This window comes from Syngnathus floridae, chromosome 19, assembly GCF_059516105.1.
Source record: "Syngnathus floridae isolate MCC-2025c chromosome 19, RoL_Sflo_1.0, whole genome shotgun sequence".
Classification (NCBI taxonomy): Eukaryota; Metazoa; Chordata; class Actinopteri; order Syngnathiformes; family Syngnathidae; genus Syngnathus; species Syngnathus floridae.
This window is the reverse complement of record NC_142431.1, coordinates 10,341,840-10,363,835: the sequence shown is the minus strand read 5'-3', so window position 1 is coordinate 10,363,835 and position 21,996 is coordinate 10,341,840. Positions and strand designations below refer to the sequence as shown.

The 21,996-nt window shown below is 46.4% G+C and overlaps 1 pseudogene; it reads right to left on the bottom strand.

The window, feature by feature from the left end:
- Positions 1-186: 186 nt before the first annotated feature.
- LOC148382087 (janus kinase and microtubule-interacting protein 3-like) lies at positions 187-18,096 on the bottom strand (annotated as a pseudogene).
- Between the last annotated feature and the right edge of the window lie 3,900 nt (positions 18,097-21,996).

Sequence of the window (21,996 nt, the reverse complement as noted above, 5' to 3'; positions counted from 1 at the left end):
GTGCCCTGCATGTGAATTTGCTTTTCCTGCCTTCTGATTGGATGAGCGCCGGTGTGACGCGGTGCCTCTGTCACCGTGGCGGGGGGTATACGTTGGCATCGGAGCGTCTGCCAACGTCTGAGACCGGCTGGCAGTGTATCGGAGGTGTCGAGTGCGGTGCCGCTGGAGCTCACTCACCAGCTGGTGTTAGGGCCACAGAATGAAGGCCAAGGAGAAGAATAGAAAGAGAAACAGAAACTTCTCCTCCAATTGTTTGATTTGTCTCTTCTGAGCTTCGATGAATTCTTTCAGCTCTTTGTTCCTCTAGGACGGACAAATGGAAAGTGGCATTCAAAAGCCAGTAAGCGTGCAAGTAAGTGCCGGGCTGGCTTTGGGCCCTTACCTGTTGCGCGCTGTGCAGCAGATCCATTCTCTCTTGGAGGATGCAAGCGTCGCACTCCCTCAACTCGCACATCAGGGCTCGCTTCCATTGGTCCACGGCGCTCCTAAGCTCTTCTCTCTGATCCGCCGTCAGCACGTCATTCACGCCAGCGTGGCTGGCTTTTTCGCCGTCCGTGGCGGGGCAGTCCCGCTGCGGTAGCGCCTCGTACAACATGGCCTCCAGCTCCAGGATCCTCTGGGCCGCAATCCTCGTCCATCAGTGGTCCGGCGGGAGATTTGAGGGCGGCTTACCTTATGAGCCTGGTCCATGGAACACTTCCTGAAGTCCAACTCTTCATCCAGGTAGCCCTTCTGCTTGCAGAACATATCCTAGCACAGCTCAAACAGGTCAGAATTGTTGGGGCACATTGCCGGAGTTCCCCTTGGCTGATGTCGCGTGTCTGTCTACCTTCTCACTTTCAATGTCCAACATCTTCTGTTGAAGTGCTGACTTGGTCACTTTGATGTATTCTAACCACTGAGGAAAGGCTGCTGTCACATAAGCAGAATGCGAGAGCGTGCGTGGACGTGCGCGTTACCTTCTCGGCTAGGGTGAGAAGGGTCCTGGCGTGAATCACGACCACCTGCTCCTCGTTGGTGAGATTCTGCAAGAGCCCAAAGGCACAGCGTCAACAAGCTTCTTTCAGCGCAAAGCCTTCCAAAAGTCACATTTGAGCCGCCGAGTCTCGTGGAGTGCGAACATAAGGAGTTCGACATACACTTACGGCGTTATAGCCCAGGATGTCCAGCTTCTTCATCAGATCACTGATGACGATGTCCGGGGGAAAGGCGCAAGGAGCAATGTAAGGTGTTCTGGGACCTCGGGTTAAGGTTAGGGTTGCGAGGGACGCCTTACGTACGCTCACGCCCTCGGCCTCGCAGTAGATCTGCAAAGGGCTGAGGCCGTCTGGGAAACGGACTTGCAGAAACTTCAAGACGGGGGAGCGCCACTCCCTCTCCTGAAAGGCAGAGGCATGCATCCGTCCGTCCGTCCGTCCGTCCGTCCGTCACATCTCTGGCCTCAACACGCTTGTGCGAGTCTTCCCACCTCCAGCTCCAGGATGCGGAACTCAAGCAGTTCGTTTTGGTCTCGGATATCCTGGATGTGCTCTTTCAGACGCGCTTCTTCCGCCTCCATCCGCCTGACCTGAAAAGACAGTCAGACCTCATCTGCGGGGCTTCCCGACAGGTGTGACGCCAAGCGACTCCGCCCAGCGCCTTTCTTTCCGTCACCTTTTCGGCCAACTGCTGATTGCTCTGACGCAGCAGCTGCTTCTCCTCCACCCACTTGACATTCTAGAAGAGACAAACGCGTGGACAGCTTTGGAATGTTGTGTCATTTTCATCCACAAATTCTTTGGTTGACTGGAAAATGACATTTGCTTTTCTCCGCATTTTCCCAGCCACGTTCGGGGGGGGGGGGGGGGGGGGGGTTGGTCCAGTAATGCCAGACGGATGAGTGACTGAAGAATGTAGCTATTTTGTCTGAGAAAAAGGTGTGCTCATTGATGAGCTTACCTGTCCTTGTTGCTTCAGCGCTGACTCCAGATCTGCTACTCTGCTTTGATAGTGACCCATTTCTACCATCAGCTTTTCTCTGGTCTGAAAGGAGGAGGAGGGAGGCTCCTCCTCCTCCTTTCAGACCAGAGAACACCCGAGGCTGGGTGAGAACGGGGAGGCTGCGACCCGGCCGGGGGTTGCGGGAAGGGGCGCCACCTTGATCTCCTTCTCGGCGTCGTAGTCCCCTTTCGCTGGTCTGGGCTAGCAGAGCGTAGGCTCGTTGCAGCGCTTGATATTCTTGCGTCAGCTGGCGGTAGCGAAGCTCCGCCTCTTCATGCACACACCAATGCAACACAGCACTAGTACCAGAATCAGTCAGACCGGCGACAAAGCACCCGCGACGCAAAGACGAGTCCGATTCCAGGCTGAAGAGGAATGTTTGGTGCCAATACGCTGGCAGAAATGGCGGGCTACCTCTTCGGGTTCCGTGTCGGGGGTTCTGTCGGTGTGAAAAGACAAGGACGATCCGTCCGAGTCCACCAACACGTCTTCGTCGTAGCCGTAAAATGTTTCGATGACCTGCGGGCGCGGAAGCAAACATCTCTCTGAACAAACTGAAGCGACACCTCACGATGAATCGACGAGAGGAACGATAGCGAGAAAAAGGCCATTTCATCTTGCGCAACACCAAGCAGCCGCAAACAAACAGACTCACCTTGCAGGACCTCACGCTTTGTTCCTCCTCAGAGATTCTCGACGTCGGTATCGTAGCAGCAAATCTCTCTCCTGTCGACACAAATAATCCGCCTTTGAGATTCTTTGGATGCAAAGGGAACGAACGGCTCCGGCGCAGAAACAAACGCGACTCACAATGACATTTCTGACATGAGCTCCTGTCTCCAGAGCCTGAAAAACACGTCACCGGCGATGATTGGAGGGACGCTCGTCTTTTCCAAAAGTGACAACTACAGGGTGTGTCAGGGTTTTCCAGATTATCTTTATCGTATCATTGTGTTGCTTTGACTTTGACTGCGACCTGTAATAAATAATATTATTTATCCCTTATTTATCCCTATCGCTTATCCCTTCCTACACAAAGTCGTAAAACACCCCTTGCTATGTTTTGACTAGAGGTCAAGGGCTTCCTCTATTCAATCCACTCTTACACCCACCCTGTTTCTCTTAATTAAAATGCTCGTGCAGGAGCCGAGAGTCAGACTTCATTCGTACAACGGATGGACTCTCCACCTGCAGGTGTCCAAAAGAACTTACTTGTCTCCCGTGTGGTTCTTGCAAAATAAGTTGGAGCGAGCGCAACTCTAACAGGGTGCATTTTGCCACTAGCTGCCTACGGACAATGACGTCGCGCTCGCGGCTCATGGTTGACGGGCTGAGCAGCCGGGCAAGTCCGTCGTTTTCAGCGCACAGCGAGTGGCAAAGGCGCTGACAAAACGGGAGCTTTGAGCTGCTGAAAACGGCAAAACAAGTCTAAAGCGTGTTCAAACGCGTGCGCACAATGCTCCTGCTTGAAAGGTCGGAATTTAAGGGGCCAATTTTTTGGATGGCGGCCGCCGGCCAAGCTTTGGACGGAAAAGGTTTCCTGGCGACAGCGAGCGAGCGCGGCGCTGCCGTACGTGCACCGAGTCGCCTGCCTGAAGACCTTGGACAAGTCGTCGATGATGTGCCGCTGCTCCACAACTTGAAGGAACTCCATTTCACCGTCCTGCTGGCCGCAACCGCGGTCCAGGTCATTGAGCGAACTAGGCCTTCTCTGTGGAACACAAATGCAGTGGACTCTGTTGGCACGCCGCCGTTGTCCGCGTCGACTTACCAAGCTTGCCATCTCCTCGTTCTCCTGGGTGACAAAGCGCACTTTGTTTTCAAGGCGACACAGCACCAGCGAGAGTTCTTCATTCTTCCTGCTCAGGCGTTTGTTTTTGTACAGGAGTGGCAGAAACTGGCTTTCTGTTTCTCTCAGTCGCTTTAGCTGCAAGCATGAAGTGCGGGATGTGAAAGACGCACAACACGCGGGCCAGAACGTATCCATTCCTTTTGCATCGGTTTGAACGGAATCGTGGCTTTGGCTCCCAATAAAAGACATCTACCAGGCAACCGACTCGCCGCGCCGCTCAACTAATAAGCAAGCGCAATGGGTGCCTCGCTGGATGGCGCGCATCAAACGTAGCGCAAACCTTCAAGCGTGCCGTCAATAAATTACCAGTTCATTGCGCTCTTCAGAAAGCAGGGCGTTTCGATCCTCCAGTTTCCTGATGACTGCGCTGAGCTCAGCGATTTTCAGATGAAACCGTCGCGTGTCCCGATCCTCCTGAGACTGAAAACGCCCCGCAACACACACACACAAGCACTCGTTCAAAGTTCAAAACTGTTTTTGTGCTACCTTCCTCCAGCAACGAACTAAGTCATGCGTACTGCAAGTGTGTGATGAGGTGGCTTACGCAATGAAGAGGATTGCTAGTAGCGGCGTTGACCCCACTTCCAGGGTAGTTTAGGCCCGCCCTTTGGGAATCCCTCAGGGCAGCGATCTGCTGCTCGGCAGCCTGAGTCTGCAGCTGAAGGCGGTGGACGTGGCCGGCCCCAGGGCTTCATCCAAAACACTAACCGCTCTGTCTTTCAGCTTGATCTCATCCGTCTGGATGTACAAACGGGGAGCGCTCAGGCAGGCGGGCAAACTCATTTGCCAGAATTGTGACAAAAACAAAGAGAGCAACCGGCCAATTTTTTTCTTGAATCGACTAGAACACCTTTGCTGTGACAAAAGCGAAGCGAGCAACCGGACATTTTCTTCTTGTGAAATAGAATAGAATAGAATGCCTTAGGTGTCATTGCACTGCAGGTATACAACGAAATTGGGAACATAGCCACGCACCGCGCATCTGATCAGTCCTACCAGTCGGCGGATCTCCCTCTCGCAGTCTCTCTTGGTTCGGCTCAGCTCCTCCCGATGCTGGTGATGAGCCGATCGGAGCTCGGCCGCTCGGGACTGCCAGGCCTGCTGGGCCGCTGCCAGGGCTTCTTCCGCGCTCCTGGTGGAGGCGACACCGCTCGGTCTCCCGACACCGCCGCGTCTCCTCCACCTCCGCCAGCAAAGCGCCCCCCCTCCTCACCTGAGCAGACATTGCGCCACACCGGGCCGTTGAGACCGCAACGGAGCGCCGCGACGCTTACTGGGGACAAGCTACACAATACGGTAGCGGCCGCATCGAAGCCCGACGTGGCGTGCGGATAGTCAGACACGGATAGAGCGGATCACCTTGTCCATGGAGCCGTCCCTCAGGCTGAGGACCAAGGCATTCAGTCGCTGGATCTCTCCATCTTTGATTTTGATCACTCTCATCAGCTCCATTTCATGCTGCCGCAGTAATGTCTCCCTGGTAATGGCTAACTCTTTCTGCTTCTCCTCATGGAGTTTGCTTTTGAGTTCCGTCATGGCGGCGGTGGCACGGTGGTGCTCCGCCCGCAGGTCCTGACTTCTCTCTCTCTCCAGACAGCTGACCTGACATGACTTAGACTTAGACTTAGACAAACTTTATTGTCATCTTGTCTGCACATGGTGCATACAAAACGAAATTCCGTTGCATACGTCTTACAACAAAGTAGTGATATTGCAGTTGAATAGAAGTAACATACCCTATGAAAATATATATATATACATATATACTATATATATATATATATATATATATATATATATATATTAAAAATAAGTATAAAGTGCAGCAGTGATAATTATGCAATAGTGCAAGTAGGCAAAACAGTATTCAAGAGTGTGCAGAGGAATGCTAAACCATGTATTAAACTTCTATTTAAAGGGTTTATACAAGTTCAGTAAAGTTGGTAGTGCGAGATAGTGCAAGATAGAGGTCCGTAGTGTCATAAAGTACAGTTCTGTGAATGTGTGATGCAGAGTTCAGTTTAGAGCTCAACAGTTCTAGTGTTCAACAGTCTGATGACAGCAGGGAAAAAGCTGTTGCAGAACCTGGTGGACCTGCAGCGGATGCTGCAAACCTCTTCCCAGAGGGCAGCAGGGAGAACAGTCCATGGTGGGGGTGTGATGGGTCATTGATGATGTTACGGGCACGGGACATGCAGCGCTGAGATGAAATGTCCTGAATGGAGGGAAGAGGAGCCCCTATGATCCTCTCTGCTGTCCTCACCACTCTCCTCACGTTCTTCCAATCGGAGGCGGTGCAGCCTCCACACCACACAGAGAGACAGCTTGTCAGAATGCTCTCTATGGTGCTCCTGTAGAACGTCCTCATGATGGGTGGGGGCAGGTGGGCTCTCCTCATCCTCCGCAGGAAGTACAAGCGCTTCTGTGCCCTCTTGACCAGTGCCGTAGTGTTCATAGTCCAGGTGAGGTCTTCTGTGATGTGGACCCCCAGGAATTTGGTGGTGCTGACCACCTCCACAGCTGAGCTGTTGATGATCAGTGGAGCGTGGTGAGGCTGTTTTTTCCTGAAGTCGACGATGATCTCCTTCATCTTCTCCTCATTCAGGATCAGGCTGTTTTCTCTGCACCAGCCCACCAGCTGCTCCACCTCCTCTCTGTAGTCCAGGTCGTTGTTGTCTCTGATGAGCCCCACCACCGTTGTGTCGTCTGCTGACTTCACGATGTGATTGGTGGTGAACCTGAGGACGCAGTCGTGTGTCATCAGGGTGCACAGCAGGGGGCTCAGGACGCAGCCCTGAAGGGAGCCTGTGCTGAGGGTGATGACATCAGAGGTGTTCTGTCCGACCCGGACTGACTGAGGTCTGTTGGTGAGGAAGTCTAGCAGCCAGTTGCGAAGGGGGGTGTTGAAGCCCAGGTGTTCCAATTTTCCTACCAGATGCTGTGGGATGATGGTGTTAAACGCTGAGCTGAAGTCCAGGAACAGCCTCCGCACATGGGTGTTCTTCTCCTCCAGGTGAGCCAGGCTCAGGTGAAGAACGGAGGAGATGGCGTCCTGAGTGGAGCGGTTTTGCCGGTCGGCAAACTGGAACGGGTCAAATAATAGGGGGAGTCTGGAAACGATGTGACCTTTAAGCAGCCTTTCGAAGCACTTCATCATAACCGGAGTCAGTGCAACAGGCCGGTAATCATTAAATGAGGTGATTTGAGGTTTCTTCGGCACCGGAATGATGGAGGCAGTCTTAAAGCACGCCGGCACTGTGGCTTGGCCCAGCGAGGTGTTAAAACTGTCTGTGATGACCCCAGCCAGATGACTTGCACATTCCCTGAACACACGCCCAGGAATGTTGTCGGGGCCAGGGGCCTTACAGGGGTTGACTCTCCTCAGGGTCTTCAACACATCGGCGGAGTCAAGGCAGAGTACCTCCTCTTCCTGATGGGGGACAGTTTTAACTGCTGGAGTGCCGTTTAGTGCCTCGAACCTCCCAAAGAAGTTATTTAGACCATTTAGAAAGTCAGCATCAACTACACCCACCGGGGGGGGGGAGGGTGAGTTGTAGTCTGTAATCGCCCGTATGCCTTGCCACATACTCCTGATGTTTTTGACGTCGTGGAAACGATCCTGAAATTTTCGACTGCGGTCTCGCTTCGCTATCCTGATGGCACGGTTCAAGTTGGCTCTCGCTGTCCTCAGTGTCTCCTTGTCGCCAGACTTGAAGGCAGAGTTCCGCGCTCGTAGCGTTTGACGTACCTCCTCAGTCATCCAGGGTCGTTGGTTGCCCCGGGTGATGATATTCTTAGTGGTGCTGACGTCCTCGGTGCATTTGTTGATGTAGGCTGACACAGTCATGGCACACGCATGTCTAATCTACATCGGGAAAACTGGGAGGGAGGGAGGCAGGCAGGGAGGCAGGCAGGGAGGCAGGCAGGGAGGCAGGCAGTGTCTGTCTGTTGAGGTTTTCACCTTGTTCTTCTCCTGCTGAAGTTCTAACTGGACGTCCATCAGTTTGGTTCTCAGCTCGTCATTGGCGGCCTGAAGGGCGTCCGTTCGCTCCGCCTTGGCCCGCCCTGCCGGAGCTCGTTTGGACATCTCTTACTCGAGTCTCGCCCGGTCGTCAGTCAGAGATCACAACATTTGTACCTGGAGAGCACAAACGCAGCGCTGTTTTCCACTGGCTTCGAACTCAACTTCAATCGGTACCGTAACTTACAACATCATAAACATAGAACTAGCTTGACTTATTCATTGAATAAATGCATTTGGTTCTTCAAAACTGCATCACGCAACATAGCGTGACCGAGACGGCCGTTATCCACCTGCGTGAAGTTATTTGGTGAAATGAATGAGATGTTTAAGACACCATCGTTCTGTCTCTATGTAGATGAAGGTAAATAATCGATTGCTGAAGGTCCAAAGGTGTTGTGATAAACAAATAAACATATTAGTGATTAGTGACATATTTGTGATAAACATATTAGGCAGGATAATCACATATGTTAACGTGACTGCCCACACTGTATTTATTTATGGTTATTTGTTAAATCGAGTACTGTTAGACATGAAATAGGAAGTGTTTAACATAAATGGAAGACGAAAGGGGTACTCACCATTGTAGCTCCTGCTGGTCAATGATACGAGCCTCTTCTTGCAGTGGAAAACATACAGCCAACAAACACCGTGGAACCTAAAGGAATGAAATTAAACATTAACATTTAGCCTCAACCAACATTCACAGATACAACGCAACGCAAACTACACAAACGTAAATCTTTTTAAACACAATGAGTTGTACTTACCGTGTACGCTCTAGACGGTCCACTTGCAAGCGGAAAATAAAGATATTTCTGTTGATAATCGTCGCGTTTGTATCCGGTGTCTCGCTCAAGGCCATTGCGCCCACAGATTTGAATTTTGGCGAGAGTTCAGCCTATTGACGTCATTTCCGCGGTGTAATACCCGCATATCTGAAACGGCAAAGTTAAGAGTAGAGTTAAATAAAGTTTTTAGTCAACGCAATAATTTACAACCGTTGACCAGTCGAAATAATCGTCGAAATTTGGCGTCTGTGGCTGGAAGCAGACGCCGAGTTCGACATTCCTCCCAAACGCCACACTCCCTCGCTTTTCAGGGCTAAAAAAAAACAGTTGTAATTACCTTGTACGCTCTAGACGGTCAAGTTGCAAGCTGAAAACAAAAATATTTGCCTTGTTAGTCATCGTGTTACTAACCGCTGTGTCTTGTTTGCCAGAACTGCCGCTTTCCTACTTCCTGTTGCAAGCCACGCCCACGGATTATAATTTTGCCGTGAGTTCCGCCTATTGACGTCATGTCCGCGTCACATGACTGCGACGTAATATTATCTAAAACTGTTTGTGCGGTATTGTGTTGTTCTGTGCGGTATTGTGTTATTCTGTGCGGCGTCGTGTTGTTCTGTGCGGCGTCGTGTTGTTCAGTGCGACGTCGTGTTGTTCAGTGCGGCATGGTGTTGTTCAGTGCGGCATGGTGTTGTTCAGTGCGGCATGGTGTTGTTCAGTGCGGCATAATGTTGTTCAGTGCGGCATAGTGTTGTTCAGTGCGGCATGGTGTTATTCAGTGCGGCATGGTGTTGTTCAGTGCGGCATGGTGTTGTTCAGTGCGGCATAATGTTGTTCAGTGCGCCATAATGTTGTTCAGTGCGGCATGGTGTTGTTCAGTGCGGGATGGTGTTGTTCAGTGCAGGATGGTGTTGTTCAGTGCGGCATGGTGTTGTTCAATGCGGCATGGTGTTGTTCAGTGCGGGATGGTGTTGTTCAGTGCGGCATGGTGTTGTTCAGTGCGGCATAATGTTCAGTGCGGCATGGTGTTGTTCAGTGCGGCATGGTGTTGTTCAGTGCGGCATGGTGTTGTTCAGTGCGGCATGGTGTTGTTCAGTGCGGAATGGTGTTGTTCAGTGCGGCATGGTGTTGTTCAGTGCGGCATGGTGTTGTTCAGTGCGGCATGGTGTTGTTCAGTGCGGGGTGGTGTTGTTCAGTGCGGGATGGTGTTGTTCAGTGCGGCATGGTGTTGTTCAATGCGGCATGGTGTTGTTCAGTGCGGGATGGTGTTGTTCAATGCGGGATCGTGTTGTTCAGTGCGGCATAATGTTGTTCAGTGCAGCATGGTGTTGTTCAGTGCGGCATGGTGTTGTTCAGTGCGACATAATGTTGTTTAGTGCGGCATAATGTTGTTCAGTGCGGCATAATGTTGTTCAGTGCGGCATGGTGTTGTTCAGTGCGGCATGGTGTTGTTCAGTGCGGCATGGTGTTGTTCAGTGCAGGATGGTGTTGTTCAGTGCGGCATGGTGTTGTTCAATGCGGCATGGTGTTGTTCAGTGCGGGATGGTGTTGTTCAGTGCAGGATGGTGTTGTTCAGTGCGGCATGGTGTTGTTCAGTGTGGAATGGTGTTGTTCAGTGCGGCATGGTGTTGTTCAGTGCGGCATGGTGTTGTTCAGTGCAGGATGGTGTTGTTCGATGCGGGATCGTGTTGTTCAGTGCGGCATGGTGTTGTTCAGTGCGGCATGGTGTTGTTCAGTGCGGCATAATGTTGTTCAGTGCGGCATGGTGTTGTTCAGTGCGGCATGGTGTTGTTCAGTGCGGCATGGTGTTGTTCAGTGCGGCATGGTGTTGTTCAGTGCGGCATAATGTTGTCCAGTGCGCCATAATGTTGTTCAGTGTGGCATGGTGTTGTTTAGTGCGGGATGGTGTTGTTCAGTGCAGGATGGTGTTGTTCAGTGCGGCATGGTGTTGTTCAATGCGGCATGGTGTTGTTCAGTGCGGGATGGTGTTGTTCAGTGCGGCATGGTGTTGTTCAGTGCGGCATAATGTTGTTCAGTGCGGCATGGTGTTGTTCAGTGCGGCATGGTGTTGTTCAGTGCGGCATGGTGTTGTTCAGTGCGGCATGGTGTTGTTCAGTGCGGAATGGTGTTGTTCAGTGCGGCATGGTGTTGTTCAGTGCGGGATGGTGTTGTTCAATGCGGGATCATGTTGTTCAGTGCGGGGTGGTGTTGTTCAGTGCAGGATGGTGTTGTTCAGTGCAGGATGGTGTTGTTCAGTGCGGCATGGTGTTGTTCAATGCAGGATCGTGTTGTTCAGTGCAGCATAATGTTGTTCAGTGCAGCATGGTGTTGTTCAGTGCGGCATGGTGTTGTTCAATGCGGCATGGTGTTGTTCAGTGCGGGATGGTGTTGTTCAGTGCGGCATGGTGTTTTTCAGTGCGGCATAATGTTGTTCAGTGCGGGATGGTGTTGTTCAATGCGGGATCATGTTGTTCAGTGCGGGGTGGTGTTGTTCAGTGCAGGATGGTGTTGTTCAGTGCAGGATGGTGTTGTTCAGTGCGGCATGGTGTTGTTCAATGCAGGATCGTGTTGTTCAGTGCAGCATAATGTTGTTCAGTGCAGCATGGTGTTGTTCAGTGCAGCATGGTGTTGTTCAATGCAGGATCGTGTTGTTCAGTGCAGCATAATGTTGTTCAGTGCAGCATGGTGTTGTTCAGTGCGGCATGGTGTTGTTCAATGCGGCATGGTGTTGTTCAGTGCGAGATGGTGTTGTTCAGTGCGGCATGGTGTTTTTCAGTGCGGCATAATGTTGTTCAGTGCGGCATGGTGTTGTTCAGTGCGGCATGGTGTTGTTCAGTGCAGGATGGTGTTGTTCAGTGCGGCATGGTGTTGTTCAATGCAGGATCGTGTTTTTCAGTGCAGCATAATGTTGTTCAGTGCAGCATGGTGTTGTTCAGTGCGGCATAATGTTGTCCAGTGCGCCATAATGTTGTTCAGTGCGGCATGGTGTTGTTTAGTGCGGGATGGTGTTGTTCAGTGCAGGATGGTGTTGTTCAGTGCGGCATGGTGTTGTTCAATGCGGCATGGTGTTGTTCAGTGCGGGATGGTGTTGTTCAGTGCGGCATGGTGTTGTTCAGTGCGGCATAATGTTGTTCAGTGCGGCATGGTGTTGTTCAGTGCGGCATGGTGTTGTTCAGTGCGGCATGGTGTTGTTCAGTGCGGCATGGTGTTGTTCAGTGCAGAATGGTGTTGTTCAGTGCGGCATGGTGTTGTTCAGTGCGGGATGGTGTTGTTCAATGCGGGATCATGTTGTTCAGTGCGGGGTGGTGTTGTTCAGTGCAGGATGGTGTTGTTCAGTGCAGGATGGTGTTGTTCAGTGCGGCATGGTGTTGTTCAATGCAGGATCGTGTTGTTCAGTGCAGCATAATGTTGTTCAGTGCAGCATGGTGTTGTTCAGTGCGGCATGGTGTTGTTCAATGCGGCATGGTGTTGTTCAGTGCGGGATGGTGTTGTTCAGTGCGGCATGGTGTTTTTCAGTGCGGCATAATGTTGTTCAGTGCGGCATGGTGTTGTTCAGTGCGGCATGGTGTTGTTCAGTGCAGGATGGTGTTGTTCAGTGCGGCATGGTGTTGTCCAATGCAGGATCGTGTTGTTCAGTGCAGCATAATGTTGTTCAGTGCAGCATGGTGTTGTTCAGTGCGGCATGGTGTTGTTCAATGCGGCATGGTGTTGTTCACTGCGGGATGGTGTTGTTCAATGCGGGATCGTGTTGTTCAGTGCGGCATAATGTTGTTTAGTGCGGCATAATGTTGTTCAGTGCGGCATAATGTTGTTCAGTGCGGCATGGTGTTGTTCAGTGCGGCATGGTGTTGTTCAGTGCGGCATGGTGTTGTTCAGTGCAGGATGGTGTTGTTCAGTGCGGCATGGTGTTGTTTAATGCGGCATGGTGTTGTTCAGTGCGGGATGGTGTTGTTCAGTGCAGGATGGTGTTGTTCAGTGCGGCATGGTGTTGTTCAGTGCGGCATAATGTTGTTCAGTGCGGCATAATGTTGTTCAGTGCGGCATAATGTTGTTCAGTGCGGCATAATGTTGTTCAGTGCGGGATGGTGTTGTTCATTGCGGCATGGTGTTGTTCAGTGCGGCATGGTGTTGTTCAGTGCGGCATGGTGTTGTTCAGTGCGGGATGGTGTTGTTCAGTGCAGGATGGTGTTGTTCAGTGCAGGATGGTGTTGTTCAGTGCGGCATGGTGTTGTTTAATGCGGCATGGTGTTGTTCAGTGCGGGATGGTGTTGTTCAGTGCAGGATGGTGTTGTTCAGTGCGGCATGGTGTTGTTCAGTGCGGCATAATGTTGTTCAGTGCGGCATAATGTTGTTCAGTGCGGCATAATGTTGTTCAGTGCGGCATAATGTTGTTCAGTGCGGGATGGTGTTGTTCATTGCGGCATGGTGTTGTTCAGTGCGGCATGGTGTTGTTCAGTGCGGCATGGTGTTGTTCAGTGCGGGATGGTGTTGTTCAGTGCAGGATGGTGTTGTTCAGTGCGGCATGGTGTTGTTCAGTGCGGCATGGTGTTGTTCATTTCGGCATAATGTTGTTCAGTGCGGCATAATGTTGTTTAGTGCGGCATGGTGTTGTTCAGTGCGGGATGGTGTTGTTCAGTGCGTTATAATGTTGTTCAGTGCGGCATGGTGTTGTTCAGTGCGGCATGGTGTTGTTCAGTGCGGCATGGTGTTGTTCAGTGCGGCATAATGTTGTTCAGTGCGGCATAATGTTGTTCAGTGCGGCATGGTGTTGTTCAGTGCGGGATGGTGTTGTTCAGTGCGGGATGGTGTTGTTCAGTGCGGCATGGTGTTCAATGCGGAATGGTGTTGTTCAGTGCAGGATGGTGTTGTTCAGTGCGGCATGGTGTTGTTCAGTGCGGCATAATGTTGTTCAGTGCGGCATGGTGTTGTTCAGTGCGGCATGGTGTTGTTCAGTGCGGCATGGTGTTGTTCAGTGCGGCATAATGTTGTTCAGTGCGGCATGGTGTTGTTCAGTGCGGCATGGTGTTGTTCAGTGCGGCATAATGTTCAGTGCGGCATAATGTTGTTCAGTGCGGCATGGTGTTGTTCAGTGCGGGATGGTGTTGTTCAGTGCAGGATGGTGTTGTTCAGTGCGGCATGGTGTTCAGTGCGGGATGGTGTCTTTCAGTGCGGCATGGTGTCGTTCAGTGCGGCATGGTGTCTTTCAGTGCGGCATGGTGTCGTTCAGTGAGGCATGGTGTTGTTCAGTGCGGCATGGTGTTGTTTAGTGCGGCATGGTGTTGTTCAGTGCGGGATGGTGTTGTTCAGTGTGGCATGGTGTTCAGTGCGGCATGGTGTTGTTCAGTGCGGTATCGTGTTGTTCAGTGCGGTATCGTGTTTCTCAGTGCGGTATCGTGTTGTTCAGTGCAGTATCGTTGTGTTGTTCGTATTGTGTTTAACACTTAGCCTCTAACACTTAGCCTCTAACACTTAGCCTCTAGCATCTAGAAGGTAAATAAATAGGAAGGAAGGACTCACCGGTGACGTCTTCGCCCACGTCCAAGCGTTGTACTTTGTATTTTCATCCTTCTGACAGTGGAAAACATAGCCAACAAACACCGTGGAACCTAAACGAATGAAAGAAAACTATCATTTGGCCACAACCAACATTCACAGATACAACACAATGTGACGTGCGGGGTTGAGGTTAAAGGTTGAGTGAAGGGCCCTCGTTTTAAACTACTTTTTTGAAAAGGATTGGGAACAAGTAAGACGTATTTAATTTATTTAATGGGAAGTAGTAAGAGCTATTGAATTTAATCTATGTATTATATTCTATTGTATTGTATTCTGTTGTATTCTTTTGGATTGTATTCACACTAACCCCACTAAAACTTCAGCCCACAAAAACTCGCCTCTGGCGCCTAGCCTCTGGCACTTAGCCTCTAACACTTAGCCTTTAACACTTAGCCTTTAACACTTAGCCTTTAACACTTAGCCTAGAAGGTGAATAAATAGGGTTAAAGGTTGAGTGAAGGGACCTCGTTTTAAACTACTTTTTTGTAAAGGAGTGGGAACAAGTAAGACGTATTTAATTTATTTAATAAGAAGTAGTAAGACTTATTAAATTTATTTAATCTACTTTTCTTCCCAGGCAAAATTTGATGTGCTGCAATTCCAAATTTCCAAAGTGAATGAAGGAATGAAGTCCTTTAAATTATGATTTTGTATAAATACTAGGCATTAACACAAAATCGACGGCACAAAATGGGCAGACTTTACTTGTTTGAAAAGGACTGGTTACAAGACAGACTTTTTTAATTTATTTAATGGGAAGAAGACTTATTTAGTTTAATTGATCTATTTTTGTTCCCTGCCAAAATTCGATTTGCTGCAATTCCAAATTTCCAAAGTGAATGAAGGAAAGAAGTCGTTTAAATTATGATTTTGTTTAAATACTAGGCATAGACACAAAATCTACGGCACAAAATGGGCAGACTTTACTTGTTTGAAGAGGACTGGTTACAAGTCAGACTTTTCTGATTTATTTAATGGGAAGAAGACTTATTTAGTTTATTTAATCTATTTTTGTTCCCTGGCAAAATTGGATTTGCTGAAATTGTATTTTGCCAAATCTTGCCTTGAGACCTGATAGGAAGTATTAAACGCTTAGTTAAATCAATACAAGTTGGTAATAAGAGCGAGTAATGTTGGTTGAACCGATGAATGAAGGTTGAAAGCAATTTAAATTATGACTTTGTATAAATACTAGATATTAACAGAACATCTACTGCGCGAAATGGGCAGAGTTTACTTGTTTGAGAAGGAGTGGCTTATTCAAAACTAAGATTTATTTAATCTGTTTGTTCCCAGGCAAAATTGGATGTGATGCAATTCCAAATTTCACCACATGATGGTGCCCAATTTTGACTTCATAGGACATATTAAACACTTAGCTTGTTATTATGTTCAAGGTAATCAGATTTGTTTATTATTCTAATGGCCTCTTCAAAACTATTCTGGATTACTACTTTGGATCTATTCTACATTACTTGGCAACAACATACTCTGTAACAGATTAGGCAGTATAATCATATCTGTTAACTTGAGAGTGCCCACACTCAATCTACTTATCGTGATGTGTTAAATCAATTACTGTTAGACATTATTTGTCTGATAATCTACCAAATCTTTGAATTAAAGAATTTGTGATTTAATTAATAGCTTGTTGTTATGTTAAGGGTAATCAGACTTGTATATAATTCTAATGGCCTTCTTTTGAAAACTATTCTGAATTACAACTTTGGATCTTATATTACTTTGCAACAATCTACTCCGTGACAGATTAGGCAGTATAATCACATATGTTAACTTCAGTGCCCACACTGTATTTATTTATGGTTATTTGTTAAATCAAGTACTGTTAGACATGAAATAGGAAGTGTTTAACATAAATGTTATGGCTACTCACCATTGTAGCTCGCTCCTGGTCAATGATACGAGCCTCTTCTTGCAGTGGAAAACTTGCAGCCAACAAACACCGTGGAACCTAAAGGAATGAAATTAAACATTAACATTTCGCCTCGACCAATTTTCACACGTACAACGCAACGCGGCTACACTTCTGCTATTACAAACGTAAATCTCCTTAAACACAATGAGTGTTACTTACCGTGTACGCTCTAGACGGTCCAGTTGCAAGCAGAAAATAAAGATATTTCTGTTGATAATCGTCGCTGCTCAGTGGCTCACGGCCATCGCGCCAACAGATTTGAATTTTGGCGGAGGTTCGGGCAATTACGTCATATCCACGGCACATGACTGCGACGTAATACCCGCTTATCTGAAACGGCAGTTAAAAGTAGAGTTACATCAAGTTTTCTTGGAACCTAAACGAATGAAAGAAAACTATCATTTGGCCACAACCAACATTCACAGATACAACACAACGTGCGGGGTTGGGGTTAAAGATTGAGTGAAGGGCCCTCGTTTTAAACTACTGTTTTGAAAAGGAGTGGGAACAAGTAAGACGTATTTAATTTATTTAATGGGAAGTAGTAAGACTTATTAAATTTATTTAATCTACTTTTCTTCCCAGGCAAAATTTGATGTGCTGCAATTCCAAATTTCCAAAGTGAATGAAGGAATGAAGTCCTTTAAATTATGATTTTGTATAAATACTAGGCATTAACACAAAATCGACGGCACAAAATGGGCAGACTTTACTTGTTTGAAAAGGACTGGTTACAAGACAGACTTTTTTAATTTATTTAATGGGAAGAAGACTTATTTAGTTTAATTGATCTATTTTTGTTCCCTGCCAAAATTCGATTTGCTGCAATTCCAAATTTCCAAAGTGAATGAAGGAAAGAAGTCGTTTAAATTATGATTTTGTTTAAATACTAGGCATAGACACAAAATCTACGGCACAAAATGGGCAGACTTTACTTGTTTGAAGAGGACTGGTTACAAGACAGACTTTTCTGATTTATTTAATGGGAAGAGGACTTATTTAGTTTATTTAATCTATTTTTGTTCCCTGGCAAAATTGGATTTGCTGAAATTGTATTTTGCCAAATCTCGATTTGAGACCTGATAGGAAGTATTAAACGCTTAGTTAAATCAATACAAGTTGGTAATAAGAGCGAGTAATGTTGGTTGAACCGATGAATGAAGGTTGAAAGCAATTTAAATTATGACTTTGTATAAATACTAGATATTAACAGAACATCTACTGCGCAAAATGGGCAGAGTTTACTTGTTTGAGAAGGAGTGGCTTATTCAAAACTAAGATTTATGTAATCTGTTTGTTCCCAGGCAAAATTGGATGTGATGCAATTCCAAATTTCACCACATGATGGTGCCCAATTTTGACTTCATAGGACATATTAAACACTTAGCTTGTTATTATGTTCAAGGTAATCAGATTTGTTTATCATTCTAATGGCCTCTTCAAAACTATTCTGGATTACTACTTTGGATCTATTCTACATTACTTGGCAACAACATACTCTGTAACAGATTAGGCAGTATAATCACATATGTTAACTTGAGAGTGCCCACACTCAATCTACTTATCGTGATGTGTTAAATCAATTACTGTTAGACATTATTTGTCTGATAATCTACCAAATCTTTGAATTGAAGAATTTGTGATTTAATTAATAGCTTGTTCAGGGTAATCAGACTTGTATATAATTCTAATGGCCTTCTTTTGAAAACTATTCTGAATTACAACTTTGGATCTTATATTACTTTGCAACAATCTACTCCGTGACAGATTAGGCAGTATAATCACATATGTTAACTTCAGTGCCCACACTGTATTTATTTATGGTTATTTGTTAAATCAAGTACTGTTAGACATGAAATAGGAAGTGTTTAACATAAATGTTATGGCTACTCACCATTGTAGCTCGCTCCTGGTCAATGATACGAGCCTCTTCTTGCAGTGGAAAACTTGCAGCCAACATGGAACCTAAAGGAATGAAATTAACATTAACATTCGCCTCGACCAATTTTCACACGTACAACGCAACGCGGCTACACTTCTGCTATTACAAACGTAAATCTCCTTAAACACAATGAGTGTTACTTACCGTGTACGCTCTAGACGGTCCAGTTGCAAGCAGAAAATAAAGATATTTCTGTTGATAATCGTCGCTGCTCAGTGGCTCACGGCCATCGCCGCCAACAGATTTGAATTTTGGCGGAGGTTCGGGCAATTACGTCATATCCGCGGCATTTGACTGCGACGTAATACCCGCTTATCTGAAACGGCAGTTAAATGTAGAGTTACATCAAGTTTTCTTGGAACCTAAACGAATGAAAGAAAACTATCATTTGGCCACAACCAACATTCACAGATACAACACAACGTGCGGGGTTGAGGTTAAAGATTGAGTGAAGGGCCCTCGTTTTAAACTACTGTTTTGAAAAGGAGTGGGAACAAGTAAGACGTATTTAATTTATTTAATGGGAAGTAGTAAGACTTATTAAATTTATTTAATCTACTTTTCTTCCCAGGCAAAATTTGATGTGCTGCAATTCCAAATTTCCAAAGTGAATGAAGGAAATGAAGTCCTTTAAATTATGATTTTGTATAAATACTAGGCATTAACACAAAATCGACGGCACAAATGGGCAGACTTTACTTGTTTGAAAAGGACTGGTTACAAGACAGACTTTTTAATTTATTTAATGGGAAGAAGACTTATTTAGTTTAATTGATCTATTTTTGTTCCCTGCCAAAATTCGATTTGGCTGCAATTCCAAATTCCAAAGTGAATGAAGGAAAGAAGTCGTTTAAATTATGATTTTGTTTAAATACTAGGCATAGACACAAATTCTACGGCACAAAATGGGCAGACTTTACTTGTTTGAAGAGGACTGGTACAAGACAGACTTTTCTGATTTATTTAATGGGAAGAGGACTTATTTAGTTTATTTAATCTATTTTTGTTCCCTGGCAAAATTGGATTTGCTGAAATTGTATTTTGCCAAATCTCGATTTGAGACCTGATAGGAAGTATTAAACGCTTAGTTAAATCAATACAAGTTGGTAATAGTTGGTAATAAGAGCGAGTAATGTTGGTTGAACCGATGAATGAAGGTTGAAAGCAATTTAAATTATGACTTTGTATAAATACTAGATATTAACAGAACATCTACTGCGCAAAATGGGCAGAGTTTACTTGTTTGAGAAGGAGTGGCTTATTCAAAACTAAGATTTATGTAATGTGTTTGTTCCCAGGCAAAATTGGATGTGATGCAATTCCAAATTTCACCACATGATGGTGCCCAATTTTGACTTCATAGGACATATTAAACACTTAGCTTGTTATTATGTTCAAGGTAATCAGATTTGTTTATCATTCTAATGGCCTCTTCAAAACTATTCTGGATTACTACTTTGGATCTATTCTACATTACTTGGCAACAACATACTCTGTAACAGATTAGGCAGTATAATCACATATGTTAACTTGAGAGTGCCCACACTCAATCTACTTATCGTGATGTGTTAAATCAATTACTGTTAGACATTATTTGTCTGATAATCTACCAAATCTTTGAATTGAAGAATTTGTGATTTAATTAATAGCTTGTTCAGGGTAATCAGACTTGTATATAATTCTAATGGCCTTCTTTTGAAAACTATTCTGAATTACAACTTTGGATCTTATATTACTTTGCAACAATCTACTCGGTGACAGATTAGGCAGTATAATCACATATGTTAACTTCAGTGCCCACACTGTATTTATTTATGGTTATTTGTTAAATCAAGTACTGTTAGACATGAAATAGGAAGTGTTTAACATAAATGTTATGGCTACTCACCATTGTAGCTCGCTCCTGGTCAATGATATGAGCCTCTTCTTGCAGTGGAAAACTTGCAGCCAACAAACACCGTGGAACCTAAAGGAATGAAATTAAACATTAACATTTCGCCCGGACCAACATTCACACGTACAACGCAACGCGGCTACACTTCTGCTATTACAAACGTAAATCTCCTTAAACACAACGAGTGTTACTTACCGTGTACGCTCTAGGCAAAATTGGATGTGATGCAATTCCAAATCTATCTGAAACGGCAGTTAAAAGTAGAGTTACATCAAGTTTTCTTTTTTAATCAACACAATCATTTACAACCGTTGACCAGAAAGAATCGTCGAAATTCGACGTCCCCCACAAACGCCACGCTCACTCGCTTTTCAGGGCAACAAAAGTACTTCTTTTTAAAAACGATGAGTTGTACTTACCGTGTACGCTCTGGACGGTCCAGTTGCAAGCAGAAAATAAAAATATTTCTCTTGTTAGTCGTTTGTTACCATCCGCTGTGTCTTTGTCAACATCGCCGCCATTTTCCTACTTCCTGCTGCGAGCCACGCCCACGGATTTAAATTTGGGCGGAAGCTCTTTCCATTGGCGTCGTTTTCGCGTATAGCAAATCCGATTGGTTGGGAAGGGGGCACGGTTATGCAGCCGAGGGGTCCTGTGATCGGTGGGATGTAAAGTAGGCGTCGACGTCACGTCCGCGTCACGTGACCACGACGTGGCAGACGTCATATAGCAACCGCTGTTTTGTTTAGTAGACTTACAGTTGTTATGCATTGACATAATGGCGCACACACCAAATAGATTTAAATAAATTAAATAATTCTTCTGCCCACTCTCTTTTAAACAAGTTAACTCTCCCCGCGGATTTGAATTCCGGCGAAAGTTACGCCCATCGACGTCACGTATGTCACGTGACCACGACGTGGCAGATGTCATATAGCAACCGCTGTTTTGTTTAGTAGATTTACAGTTGTTATGCATTGGCATAATGGTGTGCACTCAAAATAGATTTAAATAAATTAAATATTTCTTCTGCCTACTCCCTTTTAAACAAGTTAACTCTGCCCACGTCCATTGACGTCTTGTCTGCGTCACGTGACCACGACGTAGCGACGTCATATAGTAACCGCTGTTTTGACCAGTAGACTTAGTTATTATGCGTTGACATAATGGCGCACTGGTTAGCATGGCCACCTCTTAAGCATGATGATGCGGGTTCGACGCCTGATCAATGTTAGCATGGAGTGAGCTGAAGTGCATGGCGCTGAAGATTTGAATCTTTGAAATGCACTGAGGTCTGACATATCAGGCAGAATGGTTTGCCATCACGTTCAACAAAAAATAGAAACTTTCCCACTCTGATTAAAACGTCCTGTGTTCATCTACGTATTTTCGTTTTGCTGTGCATCTTTTCCCTGCCATTTCGAGAGCCCAATTGACACTCATAGTTTAAAGAAATGTGTTTGCCCATCCTACTTTGTGGAATTTCACCACATGCGCTTTTGACCAAAATACCAAATTGAACTCAAGTGAAGCCAACACGCACAACCCCCCCCCCCCACACACACACACACACACACACACACAAATGTTGATATGAACATAAAAGAGCCGCATGCGGTTCGGGAGTTGCGGCTTGGCCAAACCTGTACTATACAACTTTATTTGTATAAAATTTTCACAACAGCTGTCACACAAACAAAGCGGGAAAAACCGAAGACGTGCGTGTTCCGCCCACGCTGGATTTATTTGCACCTTTGAAAAGACACCGTATTGCCGCAGATGTGGCAAAGAGTACTTTTGGGCATCTGAGACGGAAGGATGTCCAAAGCATCACGTCACCTGCTCTGGTAGGCATGGTGGTGGGACGTTGAGGTCAACCGCTTTGGGGTTGGCTGACTCTTTGATCGCAGGATGCCACACACTTGAAGACAGAAGCAGAAAAGCAGAGCTAAATGCAAAATGTACTCACCGGTGACTCCAATTTTTTTCCCCCCTGAAGAAACAGCTGGACGGGTGGCCCCGGC